We start from the raw sequence: 18,697 nt of genomic DNA, 5'->3' as shown, positions 1-18,697 counted from the left end.
GAGCTTTTAGAATTGTCTGCTACAACTATGGCTGAACTCAGAGGTGGGTGCAGGAGCTGCAAAGTGGGACACCAGGAGGATAATGATAGGCATGGTACTTATAACATGACTTTCTCAACAGCACGAATGAAAACATGACACCCAAATATCACTCCAAGGGATTTCAAATATTTTTTTCCTTATGAACAACAATGAGAAAAAATAATATGATTCTACTGGACATACAGAGACAAAAATTTGTGAGGTACTCTTTACCCCTCCTATGTACAAAGCAATCTGATATTTTCTATACTATGTTACGTTATTCCGTTCTCTTTTGTTCTTTTTAATTTAAAAAATGCTATTCATAACTCTCTAAATTAATTTCAAAACCCATAGTTTGGAAAAACACTGGCTGAAAAGATAAACTAATTTACTAGAAGTTGAAAAATAACATATTAATATAATTAAAATTATGTGATCCGGATTCATGTATAATGAAATTTTTATAAATAAAGGTCGTACTATCAAGGTCAGTTAAGAGTTGACTGAATTCTTAAGAAATCATGTTTCTTGGTTATGAATTTCACTGTCAGTATTTTATAATCTACAAATGAGTAAAGAACATCTAGCTCCCAAGAGTATGAATGGAGTAACAACAAAGGACTGAATAATGAGGTGCTGTGTCTCCTCTTTTTCCCTCAGCTGCTTTGTTTCCCACTGTCTCAATTCATGTATATACAGTGCGGAGACAGTATATACATTCTGCATAGGTGCATGCATATATACAGAGCCAGCTGTGTGTTTGTTCTGTAATTACTGCTGGCTAGTATTATCTCAGGATCCTTTTGCATTTTATGTTTGTTTCAGGTTTATTGTTTTGACGGTTGTCATTTTTAAACTCTTTTCTCCTTTCATAAAGAAAGAGCTTTAAGTCTCCTAAGAGCAGAGCTCTATTATGATAATCACCTTTTAGAAAAGAGAAAATTACCTGTAATTTTTATGCTCTGAAGGTGTGTCGTAATAATTCAACCACCCAACTTACTCACAAAATCAATTTTTTTTTAAAGAAACTACTTTGTTCTTTTCTATTTGTTCATTTTCTTTGGAGGAAATGAGAGCTTAAGAATCTGGGAAATCCCACCAAGCTTCTATGAGCTTTGGCTACCTCTTCTTACCGTCAGCTATTGTGTTTAAGGATATCACTGCCACAGGAATCCACAAGCATTGCTGTTATAATGAATTCTACTAAAAGGGCACTGTTAAAGCATAAGTGACCAAGGGGATAGTAACCCTCACGTCAGCCATAAACTTTCCATAAGCTTTTTCATGTATAGGAATACAAAATTTGCTGGTGTATCAGCCTCTCTGGGAGCCCCATGCCTACCTCAACAATCTGTCTCATATGATGTAACATGTGTGTCATATGAAATGAAAGTTTGGCGATGAAGTAACTTTGGGAAATGCTGCCGACTACATGAGGATTCGCAAAGCACATTAGCATTTTAAAATTTCTGAAAAGTCTCAAGGTTAAGAAATTTGTTTCACTATTTTAACCCAGTATTTCCCACATATATAATTTTATAAAACATCTTTTGATATCTTGAGAGACAATGGTTAATTGCAAAACTCAGTATGGAAAACGGTTCTAACCAAAGTGCCCTTTTGTTTCTTCATGGGTACCCTTAACATTCTTGTTTCTATGATGCTTTTTTATTTCTCTAAGTTCCCTTGGAAAACTTTCTCATCTCTTCAAACAACAAACCTTTCCCTCCTGGATAATTTCCTTATTGTTTCATCATTGTCAACTTCAGTGATATTAGCTATACACCACACAGTCATGGTTATTTATATATGCAAATAAAAATGTCACAATATTGATTCTTAACCCATGTTCTTTGATTCACTCGGTGTATCAGTGTGACTTTTCAATCTCCAGAGGCATGAACCCCTCTCCTTTCCCACCTCCATTCAGCAGTTTTTGGATCAGAGTTGAAGCTGAATGGAGCTGCATACGGAAAGGAGTTTCACTTACAGTGAGAAAGAAGACAGAATATAGACAAGCATTTTGGTTAGTACCTTACTTCCCTGACTATAATCTTCATTCATTCATTTAAACATCGTCTACTTCATGCCAAGCATTATGTGCAATGTTAATTATTTTAGTCCTCACAGCAACCCTATAAAGTATGCCTTGATTTCCTCATTTTACAAATAAAATAGGCTCAGATAAATGAAGTGGCATGCTTCAGCCAAACAGTAATATGTGGCAGAGCCAGAAATCAAATCTAGGTCATTTTAGCGCACAGCTTTTCCCCACTATAACCTGCTGCGCCTCAGTATTGATCATATCTTAGGTGCTCCCAGATTTCAGTGGCTTTCACTTCTGACTTCCACTTTACCAAGCCTGTGCCTGAATGTTTGGCCAAAAAGAAAATACTTTTATTTTTTAATCATAACAGTAAAGTGAAAGATGTAAACTCACCATGTGTTTCTCTAACAGATATTGATGACTATAAAAATAATTGAAAATATATATGCCTGAAAACCAAAGCCTAATAAAAAGGATATAAATTAAAGTTTCTTTAGATAATACACATATTTTCTGGACTCAAAATATATTCTTATGGCTGTCATTAGTGCAGAACCACGGTAGGACTTAAGAGATTCTTGAAGAACTTATTGCAAGAGACAGAATGTGTTATCCCAATGAAAGACTTCACAGAGACCATGAGGAGCTGAGGTTGAGATATAGTTTATTCTGAGAGTAGCTGTTGCATATTAGGACAGTCATTACATATGGTTAGTCATTATTTATTGGGTATCTATTGTGTACAGATTGGTGAGTAGTTAAAAAGGAAGTATCCACTAGCACTTATCGCTGTGGAATAAACACTGGTTAATGTTTATGCCATGTCATAAAAACATTTGAATATTAAAACATCAGTCCACTGAAATACTGATACGAAGCAACAAATCATAATTATAATAGATACTTGATAAGATTTTATCGTTTAAAAATTTAATGAGGGATATAATAATAAAATGGCTAATAACAATATATTTTTGAAGAAAGCAAAACATTAAAACTTTTCATTTTTTTAAGAGTGTGTGTGTTTGTGTGTGTGTGTGTGTGTGTACACATATCACTACACATTCCCCAAGAATCATCACGGGGTTTAGTAAGACTCTTTTAAGTATAAATGTTATTACATAAAAATATAAGAGCTCAATAATTTTTAGTCTGAATATTATATTCTAGTAACTGCTAGTTGCACTTTCTGTGAACTATTTAGAAGGGATAAATCTATGCCAAATAATTCAATCTTTCCTTTTCTTTTTTATAGACTCTGTTAAAGCATGGTGAACTTAACTTGTTTTTCTTACTCCCAAATCTAACAAAATTTATCCTTTTCCTTCATGATTAACAAAGTTTTTGTATTTTAAATAATTTATACAAAGCAGTTCACATTCATGATTTAAACAAACTAACAAACAAAATATTTGGTTAGATAACCTTTTTGGAACTATCAAAGTAGAAGCATAATTTATAATATAACAGTTTGACAAAGAGAAGTCAATCATTATCCACTTTCGACAATATAAGTACAAACTTAAATGTAGTTTTTTATTAAGTATATAATTGATTGCTTTTTCATGGACCATGAAATGTGTTCTGTCCCTATCCCCCACCTGATTGTTCTGGGATGGCAAATTATAATTTTTGAAGGCTAAGGAAGTCCTAGCAAGCTCTGTTTTCATGCAGTAATATGAGCTCACAATTGCTCTTGAAATAGCTCATAAAACAAGCTCATTATATGACAAAGAAACACCCTGCCCATTACTTTGCATAAGTATGTCTTTCAAAAATATCTAAGAAAATGTGAAGTCAAAAGGATGAGGGTGGGGAAAGTGTGTACAAGATAAAGTTAAATTCTTCAAGGGGGAACAGTTCTGATAATTTAAAAAACATCCATTTGAGTTCACAGGAAGACATTTGCTAAATGAAAGTTTCCCAACTTCCTCATTCCTCGATACCTCATTCCTCGCACATTCCTCAACCTCCTTGTTTTCAGTACGTTTTTCAATTCTGAGTTTTTTTCAATTCTGAGTGATAGCAAACTATATTTCCTTCACTTAATGCAAGAATGGATGGCAGATAAGTATACTCATTATTTAAAAATGATGTATATTGTATACCCATGGTTTTCTTGGCTATTCATTTCTGACCTGATTTCTAAATTAGAACATGATTCATTTAAGATTGGGGTGGATTCTTAAACTAGGGGCTTACAAAAAAGGTAGCCTTTTAGTTTTTAGAATATTATATTAAACTCTGGAATACTGTATCCAACTCAAGTCATGTTCATAGATTTAATTCCTTTTGATAAACATTTACTGTTTGCCAGACTCCATGAGCCTGGTGCAGGGGCCTCTGAGCAGGGAAGCTCTCAAAATGGCTGTGTCTCTCAGGACATCTCTTGAATTTGGTCTCCCATAATCAGGATGGGCCCCTGACTCTTTGCTCACCATAATGTGAATGGCCTTTTTACCTGCTTTTTACTTTCTCCAGACCTTCGGCAGGCCCTTCTAAGGAACTGACTCTTGCCCTAACAGGTTTGCTTCGCTATCAAGGCCTCTTTTTTTTTTTCCATTGCCGTAAACTTGACTTCACATGTATCTCCCACTTGCTGATTTGGTCCTTCCATTTTGCTCTGACCTACAACCACTACCGCTCTGCTCTAGTATTTCAGACTTTTAACTTGGCTTCAGGTCCTTGGTTTTATGCTGATTATGAATCTTTTAAATTTCTAAAACTATTCATTCAGCTCTTTTTTTCTCCCATGATACCCATTCTGATTAGTCTGCTACAGCCATGGTTTCTAGAACTACTTCAAAGCTGATATCTTGCAATTCAAATTAACTCATGTTCTCCCACCATCTTCACTCAAAGGAACTTATGTTTCCTTCTTTAGCTCTTATTTTAATCCATGACACTAACACATTAATCCAGAATTTTAGTCATCCTTCTTTATAACTCTCTTCTTTACATCCAGTTACCGAGTCCTGTCAATTTGCCACCTACTTATCTCTCCAATAAGTTTCCTGCTTTCCATCATCATTACCTCTCAAATTTAACTAAAAACTTTTTTAGTCTACAGTGTTTCTTGCTCAGCCATAAATCTAAAGTCATTCTCCATCCTGTAGTCCCTATTAATATTCTAAATCAGAAATATAATCTGCCACTTTACTACTTAAGTTTTGCTTGTTTGCATATGTACTTATCAATCACCTATTTATATGCCAGGCACTGTGAAAAGGTGCAGGGTTATCACAATAAACAAGATAGACATGACTGAGTCATACTCTTGATGGCTTTCAGAATCATATCTGAAGTCCTTATAATGCTTGAAATCTATGGTCTGCCCTTGAATGTCTATTGAAAAAAATGAGAATTATACTGGGCAAGATTTTCTTTCCCCTTGAAAGTACTCCACAGTCCATGCATAGCTATATAAAAGGCAGACAGAAATTATATGGTATAAGACATAGGGTCTAGTGCTGCCATTGTGATTGTCACAGAAGATTCAGGCACTTAATCAAACATGCAGATATCTGTCACCAACTACCTTTTAAGACTATAAAATAACTTGATATCTTACCATTTCCAGTATTTGGTTTGAAGTACTCTGAAATTTCTAACTCTTTTCAATGAGAACATACTCTTTACTAATATTGTGACAGAAAATAATTACAAATTGAAATGCATTACTTTATACAAAAAAAATCTATCATAGATTGATTTTTGTTTTGATAATACCATTACCTAATTGACATAACTTACAAAATATGTTTAAAATGGAAGTATTTGGTATAATTTTTATAACTGTAGGATATATATGTCCTGCTCCTTACTGAATTCAAATAGATATCACAGTTATATGTTTCAATAAGAAGGTAGATGTATTGGCCACATTTCGCTGTGTCCCTGGCTACAGGTGTCTAGCTCTCACAGGAAGTCCTTGGTTAGTTCCACAGGGCAGGTACCGTTTTTAGGATACACTCACTGGACTTGACTTAGCTTGTTTTGTTTGTTCTTTTGTTTTGTTTTGTTTTGTTAAAAAAAGAGTGAAAAGGAATGGAGGCATATCTTAGGCAAGTTTCTGGAAAGATTTTTTTTTACTTAAAATTACTTTTTAGAATATCCCTTTTATGAAGAGAAACAGTTGAAAACAAAATACATTTACAAAATCTAATTCAAAAGCCATATTAGTTTATATTTTGAGGTTTTTAAAGAAGTGCTTTAAATTCATATTGCGCTTCAATATTCACTGAGTTACCATTACATGCAGGAAGGTGCTGGGGCTATAACAGAAATGTAGATGCTTTTTGTGTTTTTCCAGAGTTTAGTACCAAGCAGGGGAGATAGATAGTGACAAAAGAATTTTTAAAAAGTACAGTAATTATTAGGGAAATACAGTGAATACAGTTCATATCACGGATACCTAACTCCCCGATGAAAGACTTCCTGGAGGAGGTGAGTTCTAAACTATGGTCTGAAAGGTGAGAAGCCATCCATACAGATCAAGAATTGAGGAAAGCAGAGAGAACAACATATGCACAGGCATGGAGCATAGATGATGGTTAAGCTGGGTCTATGAAAATGATGAGTATTACCACAGACAAGTGGTAGAAGGCAGTCTAAGCAGGTAAACAGCAACAAAAAGGCCCAGGGGAGTAAAGCAGATTGGTGTGTTTAAAGATTTGCAGGGACTTGCTACCATAATAAAATATATCAAAATAATGGTATATATTTTAATAGTTTTATAAAGGCATACATTAATAAACACAAAGTATAAATCAGAAATTCATTTTTATATAGATTGGTTTGGGTAAAACTACACATTTCTAATTCTGAAGTTCATGTGTCAGGGGAATGGGGTCAAAACAAAATAAATCAGTATACACTAATTGTTTTAGGGGTTTTAGGGGCTAAGAGAGTCCTTAAAATTGACATTGTGCGCACCACACACGCAGAATTGGCCTTTGATGATTACTTGTGTAGTTTCTTCATTTGTCTGGTTTCCTTTTTGAAGAAAGTTCTGACTTCTTTTTCTTTTCCTTTTTTTTTGCTTGGATAGGCTCAATGGCAGGCTAACTACAAATAAATAGTACAGAGCTTTCAATTTTGAACTTCAAGCTTTTTCTCAAAACCCAAGTTAAAAGCAGAGGCTTCATGAAATCAGATTACTTATTTTAGTCCATGAACTCATCGATTCATGAGAATCTATTATTCTTTTATTTTATACTAGAGGACACCATCAAAATAAAAATGTCACAGCTGGAGTGGAGCAGCACTAAAAGAACTTGAGCTTTGAGTGGTTATTTAGCCTCAAAATAAAAAGTGACTAAGCTTTTTATTTTCTTTTGTTGTCATTAACTAGTTTCATCTAATTTGTAGCCAAATTTGGGAAGACCTAAAGATAACAATTTTTGAGGTCTAAGATGTTGTTTCTTTATCAGTTATGACACTAATGTGACAGGCAGAAGTAGGATTAGGTATAAAATATCGATTCAAGGTTTCTTGTTTACAGGTGCTTTTCATTCTGAGTTTGCAAATATCAGTGAAGGATACAAAGATGAATGAGTATCCAAATACTTGAATGCTGCAAGTATTTAGAGGAAGGGAAGGAATGACACATGTACCCAACATAGAAGGTCCTTTCATTCTTCTACTCAATTCACTTATTCATTCATTCCATAAAATTTTTAAGACTATACTAAATGTAAAATTCAGTGGCAGATATTGAAGACACAGAAATGATTTGAAACTGAAAGGGATATTAAAATAATAGTTCTCGAATATTGGGGAATGTATAGACTTATTTGAAAAGCTGATAAACACCGTGGATGCAACATACACACACAAATTCAGGATTTTGAGGATGCCTTGAAGTCTACCTTTGAGCTCCTTAGGATTTATGAAAACTGTTTAATGATTTTTTAATTTTCAGTTCTGTTCATTGTTAGAATTTTGTCATCCAACCCAAGGTTTTGTTAAATCTTATTATGGGAATTAACTTTGCTTTGAAATTTACCCCTAAAATTAATATTGGGCCAGATCTTCCAAACACATCTGCAGTCCATATATCTATTGCCCATAGTAAGGAGCCAACTTGCTCAGTAAAACGAGCATGAGCGCCACCTAACGCCCAAATGGAGTAAATGTTGGTAACAACAGTAGTATACAACAGAATTAGGGTATGTATCAAAGGATTTAGGGCTGTTACCATTTGGTTGGTTGATTGGTTGGCTAATTGGTTCATTTCTTTCTAAGTCCATTTCTTTCTAAGATTTGTAAACTATCATTACATTATCATATTCAGTTATTTTATTCCACATCACAATCCGTTGAGTTAGTTATTACCATCTGAATTTAAAACTAAGAAACATTTTAAAGATAAGAAACATTTGTAAATTTGTCTTTTTATTGGTTGCAAAGCATGTAATTTACATTTTTAGATAAACTTAATTTTATAACAGTTTCAGATATTCAAGATAATTGCAAAGACAGTATCAAGAGTCCCCAAATACCCCACATCCAGTTTTCCCTAAACAATAGTATGGTGCTGTTGTTATAATTAATGAACAAATGTAGATGCATTATTATTGACTAAAGTCTGGATTTTGTTCAAATTTTCTCAATTTTTCCCTAATGTCCTAATGTCTCCATCAAGGATACCACTTTACATTTGGTAATCATGTCTCCTAATGCTTTATATAGCGGTTCGATTTACATTTGAATTTTATTATTGTAGCTTTTTTGTTATTTTTCAAAATCTTAAAAAATTTTTTCCAGAAAACACTTTCCTCTGTTCCTTTGGTAATGCTATATAACTATTTAAGCAGAATTTATGGAGGTTTGTATAAACATAAATTATCATTATTTACTTTTCATCTCTAAAATTTTTAAAGGGATTAAGAAAGAGAATGACCAAGATATTTTGATAGAAGGACTAATTTAGTAAAAATCATAAGAGTGATGTTTTCTTTTGGACTCTAATAGTTCCCACTGGTTGTGTTTTTTAGCCAGCCATTTACCCTTTGTTTTCAGTTTCTATGTCTGTGGAGTAAAGTGAACCAGAAAATTTCCTAGCCATTATATTATGGGAAAATAAATAAAATTGACCACTGTTTTCCCAATAATCGTTAATAATCAGAATATTTTATATTGGATATGAGGGAATGCTTATTATATACCAACTTAAGTGGGTACACATTATTATTATCGCCACAGTATATGTAGATGATGAGTTTTAGAGAAGCAATTTGCCTAGGATAATACAACAAATAAGTGATGGGTTAGAATCCAAAGCCTGTGGCAACACTACTTTCAGCATCCGTAAGCTGTCATGATGTTGCTAGGGCTCCTCTAATGACCAACACTTCAAGATGAAGTTTCTCTTTGTAGTCTCATTGCCCCAAGCATGTGAGACCATATAAAATGCTGTAGATAAACTTGAGTTGCTACCCATGCCAAAGCAGATGTGCTGAAGTCTCAAGGAAACCTATTTCCAATGCATTAAGTCTGAAATGCATTAAGTATGAGGCATATTCACAGTTTTACCCTGTTTGCTAATATTTTAATTAAACATATATTTTTATTGCTTTAAAAGTCTTTGAGAGATATGCAGAAATATTGTCACCTGGGAGTAAGATGGAATATTGCGTTTCCTTCTTAAAATTGAAAGGTAGTATATGTGTTTGTGAATGTGAAGGCATTTGTACAATGCTGGCTGGCTAAAACCATCTGCTGGGAAAGAATAGAGCTACATAAACTACTTAGCTCCTGCAGTATTGATAATTCATAAATACATATGTGAAACTTAAATGACCTTCTACACTTGGTTCTCAGACTTTAGATGTGCATTAGAAATCCTAGAGAAGGTTAAAAGTCCCAGTGCCCAAGCCTCATTCCATACTTGTTAAATCAAAATCTCTGGAAGTGAGATCCAAAATAGCAATTTTAAAACTCCCCAAATTGATTCTAATGTGTAGCCAAGAGTTTTACATTGTAACTGAGGAGTTTAATGTTGTTACTATACTTTTATTCTTGCAGGTAAACTTGCCTATGCTGTTTATTCTAATAATATAAACAAACAAACAAAAAGGTATGGCTTACAAAAGAGGATAATAATTATTGGTGTTTAATAATCAAACTTAGTTTTTAAATTTCTCTTTTGCTTACACATCTATCAAATACATTTTTTTCTGTCTGAGGTATAGAAATTTTTACACATTATATGAACTAAATTTTCCCTGAAGAAATTCAATTCTCAACAGTAAGGATAGACATCATTATAATATATGCCATTTTCTCATAGAGGAAGTTTTTATTTTCATTAAGTGATCTGCAAGTGGAAAATCATATATTTGCAAGTTTTATTTTTAATTTTTGTAAAATTGCAAAATAATAATTTCAGTATCTAAAATTTTGGAATTGATATTTGCTGAGCATATATATTTTCTTAAGGAAAAAAAATGTCTTTCTTTACTTAACTTTGTAAGCTTTCAAGTTCCTTGAAGGAAAATAATAAAGTCTTTCACTCCTTTGTATCATCTGCAATGCCTAGTGAGTGTTTGGGATTGAATTGTTATGTAATAACCTTTGGAAGAAAGGAAAAAAAGGGAAGGGAAGGGAGGGGAAGGGAAGGGAAGGGAAGGGATGAGTAAAAGACAAACAAGTCTCCACATTTTTAATTTACTTTTCCTTTGAGGAATGAAAGGCGGTCCTTGTTTTCCATTCTTTGAAATTGTGCATTTTCCCCATTATTATCAAAAACTCTCAAACTTAGGGATATTTTTGTTGAAAGGAAAGTTATTCTGTTGGTTGACTTTGGTCCTTGGTCTTGAGAATAAGATTCAGATAAACATACAAACAAATAAATAATAAATTTCTGATAGTTTATATGTATTAATTCATAAATTAGTAAATACATACTTCATAGTATTAGAATTTTTCATATATCCCTTCATCTCTTTTCAAAGGATTGCATTTCTACATATATAAGACATTTTAAATCATTTTCTGAATATACAATATTGTAAAATTTCTTTTGTAATAGAAATTTTTTTCCCAGATTATTTATTGTTTTAAGATCTGCATTTTGACAGAAAACAATTTCTGTTAGTCAACAGGAAGAATTAGTAAGTCAATAGGAGTATTTTCTAGTAGTAGTCTCTAAATAAGAACCTCTAAAGCTTTGAAATTTTAGCAGTTAACAGACTTCGTTAAACATGAAGCCATTAACAAGGAATGCTTTATATTAGTAAGAAGTTGATTTCAATCTGTGCATTTAAACAATAAAGATGTATTAAGTTGACTAAGTAAAATATCACAGAATGATCTGTGATACTAATGCTGTAAGGAAGTATTTCCTCAGTATCATTGGCTAGAGAGCCAAAGATTGGATGTTAGAAAAGGGCTTCTAATTCTTTTCTACATACTAGAATGAAAATAAATACTGATTTAAAAAAAAAAAGTCAATCACTTTCTTAAATTCTTTAAGTATCTTTATCATCTTTTAATTACACTGTTACTCTTTATTATAATAAGCAGTTTCATATATATTTAAATTATACTACATTGTTAAATGATATACAAACTGTCCATATTTCTGGCACAAAGTGGTGTGTTTTTCAACTGCTAAATTATGTACTGGTTATTTCTAAATATATGCATATTTAACTTACATACATTAATTGCTTTAAATCAGTTTATTACTTTGAAAAACAATTCTTAAAGCATTTTTTTCTGTACAAAAAGTTTTAGATTCAGCTTATAGGCTTTAATAATAACACTCCTACAACCTGGGTCAAATTTAAATCTTTTATTAGATATCAAGTGTATTTAAATTATTTCATACACATTAATCAGTGCCCTGTTAGAAGGCAGTGGTGACGTTGAGCCAAACTGCTGTACCCCTTAGTAATTTCTGACAGTGTGCCGTCCACCATAGGATTCCAGGCATGCCCTCCTAATCTCTTTTTCAGGGTTCTATTCTTCCCCATCAAAAAATGAAAATAAGATTACAAACTCATTTTTCTCCCTAACTCTAGAGTACCAATTATTTAAAATTTCACCAAGTTTTATTTTATAAAAGTCCCTATATTTCATATCGTGTTTGAAATTATGTTACCATACCAGTGATGAGAACCATTTTTTTGTCAAATATTTTATATAAAGTGAAATTTATCTAGAATGATACTTCTAGATTGTTCAAAATAAACATAGTAAGACATTTTTCCCAAAGTGCTATTTGTCCAAGCATATTACTTGAGAATGTGACATTTTGACACCATCAGACTGGAGGCTGAGTCCTCTGATAAAAGGAAAAATGCAATATATCCACGGAGATATTTTCTTTGTTTACTTGCACCTTGGGGAAACAAGGAGAAATTGTAAAAGCTACATAGATTACGTGAGTTGAGTGTATTCTTACTAAGAATCTTAAGCTTTTGAAATTATAATTTAAAACAGTAAGTGATTGTTTCTTGTGAGGGAAATGTTGCTTATTAATAAAAGTACAAGACAAAAAATGTGAAAAATTTTATATAGAAGAATATTTTATGAGAAAACTTTGTAATACGTGTTACTAATACTGGTAAAGGACGAAGTACTTATTTTTCTTCCTCTTGCCTAACAACGTGTATAATTTTATTTTAATCTCCTTACTATTAAAACGGTTAAAATTTTTTTCAAAAGCTTAAAATATTAATCACATAAATCTAAGAACAATACTTAAATGCAAACATGAATAAACAGCTAACTGGCTATTTCTACAATAGACTTTCTCTTTTAATTTGGACATTTTGTCTTGCTGAAACATGACCATTTCAACACAAGTTGGTATTTATTAACTTGCTACAATGTTAATCATGTTTTCAGTTTGACTTGGACATTCCAGAATTAGTGAACCTACTTACTGAATTGTAAATGGGTATGTGGCATCGTTTTTGACACTATAAGCAATGCAGTGGTGACCAGGAGGTGTGGGAAGGGAACTGATTTTTTTGAGTGCCTAGTACAGGCCTATAGTTTATCTCATTTGATTCCGCTAACAGCAACAAGAGGGTATTATAATTATTATTTTATAAATAACTTCAGAGAGGTTAGTTAACCTGACTAAATTCACATAGCTAGTGAAAAGAAAGACTTAAGAGTGACAGAATAAACAAATAAAGGAATGCATTGACTGAAATAACTGTAAAGCCCAGAGGTAGGAATAGCTTCACATGAGGCTGGAGGTAGCTACAAAATTGATGCTATCATGAACTTGGCTTCTCTTTTGTTCTCTTTGGTTTGCCTAACCAGAGTTGGCTTCCTCAGGCTCAACAAGACTCCCTGCAGCTCCAGGCCCTAGTCACAGTGCCAAAATGGCACCAGTTGTTCACTGGAACACTGAACAGCAGGTTCTTGAATAACATTATTTTATTCGTAGGAACTTAACTCTTGTTTATATCAGTTAGCTTATGGTAAAACTGGGTTATTATATATTGTTTTGCGGCAGTTCTAAAACCTATCAGCGATGTTGAGGACTCACTATATACACTGTTCACAAACATACACCACACTGTCTTGGGGAAAAGAGGGTGTCTTGTGGCTCTCACATAATTTCTGAGATCTGCTCTCTCATTGGCTTGCATTGGATCACTTTTCATTCTTAAATTATTGCTGATAATGGAGAACTGACATACCCTTGCCATATTGGACCTACTCCTGGCCAGAGGTGGAGTCGGTCTCACAAAACTTTCAGGGCTGAGAATAGATGCAAATGAATTGCCTGAAACATAGTGGTACTGACTCGAGAATACTATCATTAAGTAGAGAGTGGAGCTAGGATTGCATATAAAGTCTGTACCTTTTAGAGTATGGAACCACACTACCAAAACATAACCTCTGCTTTTAATCTACAACTGACATTCAATGAATAAAGGCCAGGGACAGTAAACAGCCTTCAATGCACAATACAGTTCCTCCTCAACAGGAATGATCTGACCAAAACATCAGTTGTGCTAAGACTGAGAAACCTCATTCTATATGATCTCTCAGCCTCATTGCCTGCCTTTCTCTTCTTTTGTCTTTAAAGCAACAGCCACCTTGACTTGCCTTCCTTCAGTAACTCAAATGTACCAGAGTTCTTTAGGCTTTAGCCTCTTTGCATATTATTTCCACCCTACCTGGATGCTCTCCCTTCACCCATCCAATTATAGTTCTCCCACTGCCGCTCCCCGCCCCAACCTAGCCAAAGCCATTTCTCTTTCAGAACTAAGCTCAAAGAGTATTTCCTCAAGGGAGACTCCCAGAATGGTCAGCCCCTCTCCCCCACCGGCCCGCCCTCTTTTACACTTTAACTTTTTAGCATTTATTGATTTCAATCAGGTATTCTATCTTTTACACCAAATGAAAACTCCAGGAAGGCAAGGAATATACCTCTTTTGTTCCCCCTTTATACTCTGAGTACTTAGTACAGAGTTCAGGTCGTATATTGGGTTGAGGCAATCCATGCTAGGCATTTTTGGGGTGTGAAGAGTAGAAGATCAGTCAGGAAAGATTTAGTGTGGAGAAGCATGATGAAGAAGGTGGAAGAAGGATAGAAAGATGTTAGATTTAATGAATGTATAACTTACTTTTTCTGAGTTTCATTTGGAAAGTGCTAAATCTTCTATGTATAGAGAGTAGGCAAACCAGATTAAATCTGATTTTATTTTATTGTCTGATTTAGTCTGATGTGCCCTGTAGAAACAGCCTGAGGCGTTATTTCCTTTTGTGCATTTTTTATAGTGCACTGAACCCAGAGCCAGATGACCTCCGGTCTAGAGCTGACCCTAACATTAATTTCTCTTTTCACTGAGCTCCTCTGGACTTTAGTTTATTTGTAAGATGAGGGAGCTGAACTAATGGATCTATGCTGCCCTCTCAACCCTAATGTTCCTTCTTTACAAAACCAAGGAAGTTTTGGCTAGCTGAGGTCAAACTATATAAGCATTCTATTTTTAAAAGTTGTAGGAGGAATGTTTTCTAAAAATGCAGTTTATATGCCTCAACTAAGAAATAATCAGTAGAGTATTATGAGAATAACTGAATCCTTTGATAATCAGGGATTTTAATTTGTTCCAGAGTTTTGCATTATTTCATACATTTCACGTAGATATAGGAGATTAATAGATAATCTAACCTCAGGATAGATGCTAAAGTTATTGTGTTTTTCCATAAATCTCTAGGACAAACTTTTTTCATGAACGTTTTCTAAAAAGTGAAGGGTAGTGTAATTCATCAAAGCTTTGATCCAGTTGAAGCATTTATTTCATTTTTGTGTGTGTTTGTCTACTAAGTATTTATAGGTTGCCAGGGGTCTGCTTAGTGCATGGGTTTCTCATCCTTGGCACTTTTGATATTTTAGACTGGAAAATCACTTGCTGTGGGGAAGCTGTACTGGGAATCTCCAGATCTACTGAACAGGTGCCAGTAGCAGCTTCCTACCCCCAATTTTTATTTTTTGAAAATAAAAAATGTCTCAAGACATTTTGTCTTGAGGGGCATATGTCCACTGAGGAGCACAAGTGGCCCCAATTGACAACCACTGGTTTAGTGCAAAACAATCCTGTTTAGCGAGGGCATACTAAAAAGAAGGATGCAAATTTTACTGTTTGGTTAACTCATTTAAATAAAGTTAAATCTTGCTGAAATGAATCTAAATCCCTCATTGATTGTTAAATACATCTTTCCATTTTGTCTAACAGCTAGATGCTCTTGGCATATTCTGAATGAGGCAATCAGTGACTTCCTTATATAGGCGAAAATTCCTGGGATATTTGATAAGTTGTCAAAAGAAATGCAAAAGAAAGCAGAGTCTGGTGATTCTGCTTGTAAGTTCTCAATGATGTCTCTCCTTACTTCTGAGATTAAATAATTCTCTGAGTCCTGTTCCATTTTAGGGTAGTGACAGTGATAATGAATCTGTGCTATATTTGCAGTTGTTGATATCATTGTGCATGTTTAAGGTGACCTTCTAAGAGATAAGGGTCTTTTTAAATGACCATTTCTCCATCCACCCCTTCAAGGATATCAGAGGTTTTATCCTTAGCACTTTTCAGGCTATAATCATTCTCATTCTGACCATTTGGTTTGAAAACAAAGCAACAACAACAAAAAAATTGCTTCAGGTCTTTTAAAAGGAGACAGAAGTAGAAATATATAGGTCTTCTTCTATTAGTTGATGAGGGTATGGAGTCTTTTTCTCAAACAAAAAGCAGAATAAAAATTACTGTAGTGATCACAGGCCTAGACTGACTATCTTAGTATCTAAGGTTTGGGTGTTTTTTAGGCAAGCTTGTATTACACTATGGAATATAATATAAATAAACCTTTTGAAAGCAAGCAGAAACCCGAAGACATATAATATTATAACATTGTAGAGAAAAATATTTTACACTTATCTTGTTTAAAATGAATATTATGATTCAGCTGTTTCTTCACCTTTAAATCTAAATAGACAATTTCTTATCAGAAATAGGCCTAAATTTTTTTTTAGAGAGTTTATTTTCTTTAAAAAATTGTATCTCATTTCTGCTTCTAGTCAATATGGACTAATAGGGATTGGATTTATACTTCCATCACCAGATAGGTAACCAAAATCTTATCAAGGTCACAAGAAAGAATTCACAGACAAACAGTGAAGGCGATGAAGCAACAGCTCAGGCTTATTGGAAGCAAATGTTCACTCTTAAAAGCAAAAGTACATTCTCAGATGAGAAAGTAGGAAAGCTCAAGAGTGAGCTGCACCGTTGTATTTTCACAGAGTTTGGACTTTATCTACTGGTTTAACTAGGGGGTGGAATATTCGTAATTTTGGGTGGTCTTTTTGTAGAAAGAAGGTGGTTTTTCTTGGAATCAGGAGACACTTCTTTTCTTGCAATATTTGGTTTTCACCGAACTGTCATGGCATCATGACATGATGGGTACAGCATTAATCTCAATGCTAATTTATTATAATAGCTGTATAATGAAGGAAGAATTAGGCCAAAGGTGAACAGGGCCTGATTTGCGCATGTGCCTAGTGGGAAAGACCACCTGTGTCTCTGGGTCAGGATGTTGTGGGTTTTGAGCTTCTCTAAGGTTCACCAAGGCCCATGGCAACCACATCTGTGCCCCTGTGGCTTTCTCACCTTCTTGCGCACATTTGTCTATCTGCCTACTCTAACACTTCCACCTTAAATGATTAAAAGTCTGGACAAAATATACAAACAAACAAACAAAAATGATGTTCATGACATTGGACACTAGGCAATGGAAGACAATGATTCCTGAGAGATAAGAAACAAATAGTCTATGGCCATACCACCCTGAACAAGCCCGATCCCGTCTGAAGCTCAGCAGGGTTGGGCCTGGTTAGTACTTGGATGGGAGACCACCTAGGAAGAACAGGTGCTGTAGGCATAAAAAATAAAAATAAATAAATAATAGATAAGGTATTGTAAGCTGACAAGGTCCTTGCAATCTGTGAGAGTTGCCTCGCCTAAAAAAAAAGAAGAAAATAAAAGGAACAAATAAGCGAGACATGTGATTTCCTTGGTGTATTGCCTGGGGAGATATCCAGGCTGTGGTGCAGAGAGGGGCAAACCAGGAGGCACCCAACAAATTCCCTGAGTTAAAGAGATGGAGCTGAGAGTCTACAGAGACCAAGATGGCTAAAGGTTACAGACAGAGTACCAGTGAGGAGAGAATTACACAAACACCACCAGAGTTCTCTTCAGGGGCCTCCTATATGTTCTGCAAAGTACTGTTATTGTTTGTATGTTAGAAAACTACCTGAGCTCAGTGGGGGAAAAGTCTGAAAGGATTAGAGAAAAAAGTTTTTGGTATTTAGACAAGACTTGAAAAAAATGTCTATTCCCATCAGAAAGACTGGAAAACTCATAAATCATGGGCTCCGGGTACCATACTTAGAGGGTTCTTACCTCAGTAGTGGGGAATATTTAGCCCTACCTGAAACACTGCTCAAGCCACTGGCTAAGAAATCTTAAAAAGCAAGACTTGAAAGGAAAAAATTGTTTCCAAGTAACTTGACTGCATCTCAAGACAAAGCTCCAGAATATTCTCAGCATTTTTTTCTGTCTTTATTGAAATATAATAGACAATTAGTTGCTTGTATTTACATTGTACAATTCAATGAATTTTTTTTCAATTATAGTTGGCATATAGTAATATTCCAGTGTACATTGTATAGCACATAGTGATCAGAGATCCACATAACTCACAAAATGATCACCCCACTAAATCTAGTACCCTTCTTCCCCCTTACATATTTATTACATTATTAACCATCTTCCCCATGCTACACTCTACATCTCCATGTCTATTCTGCAACTATCCATTTGTACCTCTTAATCCCTTTGCCCTTTTTTGTCCCCCCCACCAACTGCCCTCTTATCTAGTATCCCTCTAAATATTCTCTGTATCTATGAATTTATTCCCACTTTTGTTTTTGTTGTTGTTGATTTTGTTTTTTAGATTCCACATGTATGTAAAATCACGGAATATTTGTCTTTCTCTATCTGACCCATTTCATTCAGTGCAATATCCTCTAGGTCCATTAAAGCAATATCTTTTTCCATTCCCTTCCTTTTAGTCTGTGTGTGTCTTTTAATCGGAAGC

General features: G+C 34.2%; 1 protein-coding gene, 1 long non-coding RNA gene and 1 pseudogene across 3 annotated transcripts in view; 2 read left to right on the top strand and 1 right to left on the bottom strand.

Annotated features, from left to right (window-relative positions):
* The window catches only part of LOC120599655 (uncharacterized), a 461,597-nt gene that overhangs the window by 46,749 nt on the left and 396,151 nt on the right, over positions 1-18,697 (bottom strand). The window lies entirely within an intron of this gene.
* The window catches only part of GUCY1A2 (guanylate cyclase 1 soluble subunit alpha 2), a 261,485-nt gene that overhangs the window by 207,958 nt on the left and 34,830 nt on the right, over positions 1-18,697 (top strand). The gene's annotated exons all lie outside the window — the stretch shown is intronic.
* LOC120599707 (uncharacterized) lies at positions 17,368-17,479 on the top strand (annotated as a pseudogene).

This window comes from Pteropus medius, unplaced genomic scaffold (genome assembly GCF_902729225.1).
Source record: "Pteropus medius unplaced genomic scaffold, Ma_sr-lr_union100, whole genome shotgun sequence".
In the NCBI taxonomy this organism is placed as follows: Eukaryota; Metazoa; Chordata; class Mammalia; order Chiroptera; family Pteropodidae; genus Pteropus; species Pteropus medius.
Note: the sequence above shows the minus strand (reverse complement) of the source record. Positions and strands in the feature narration are given on the sequence as shown.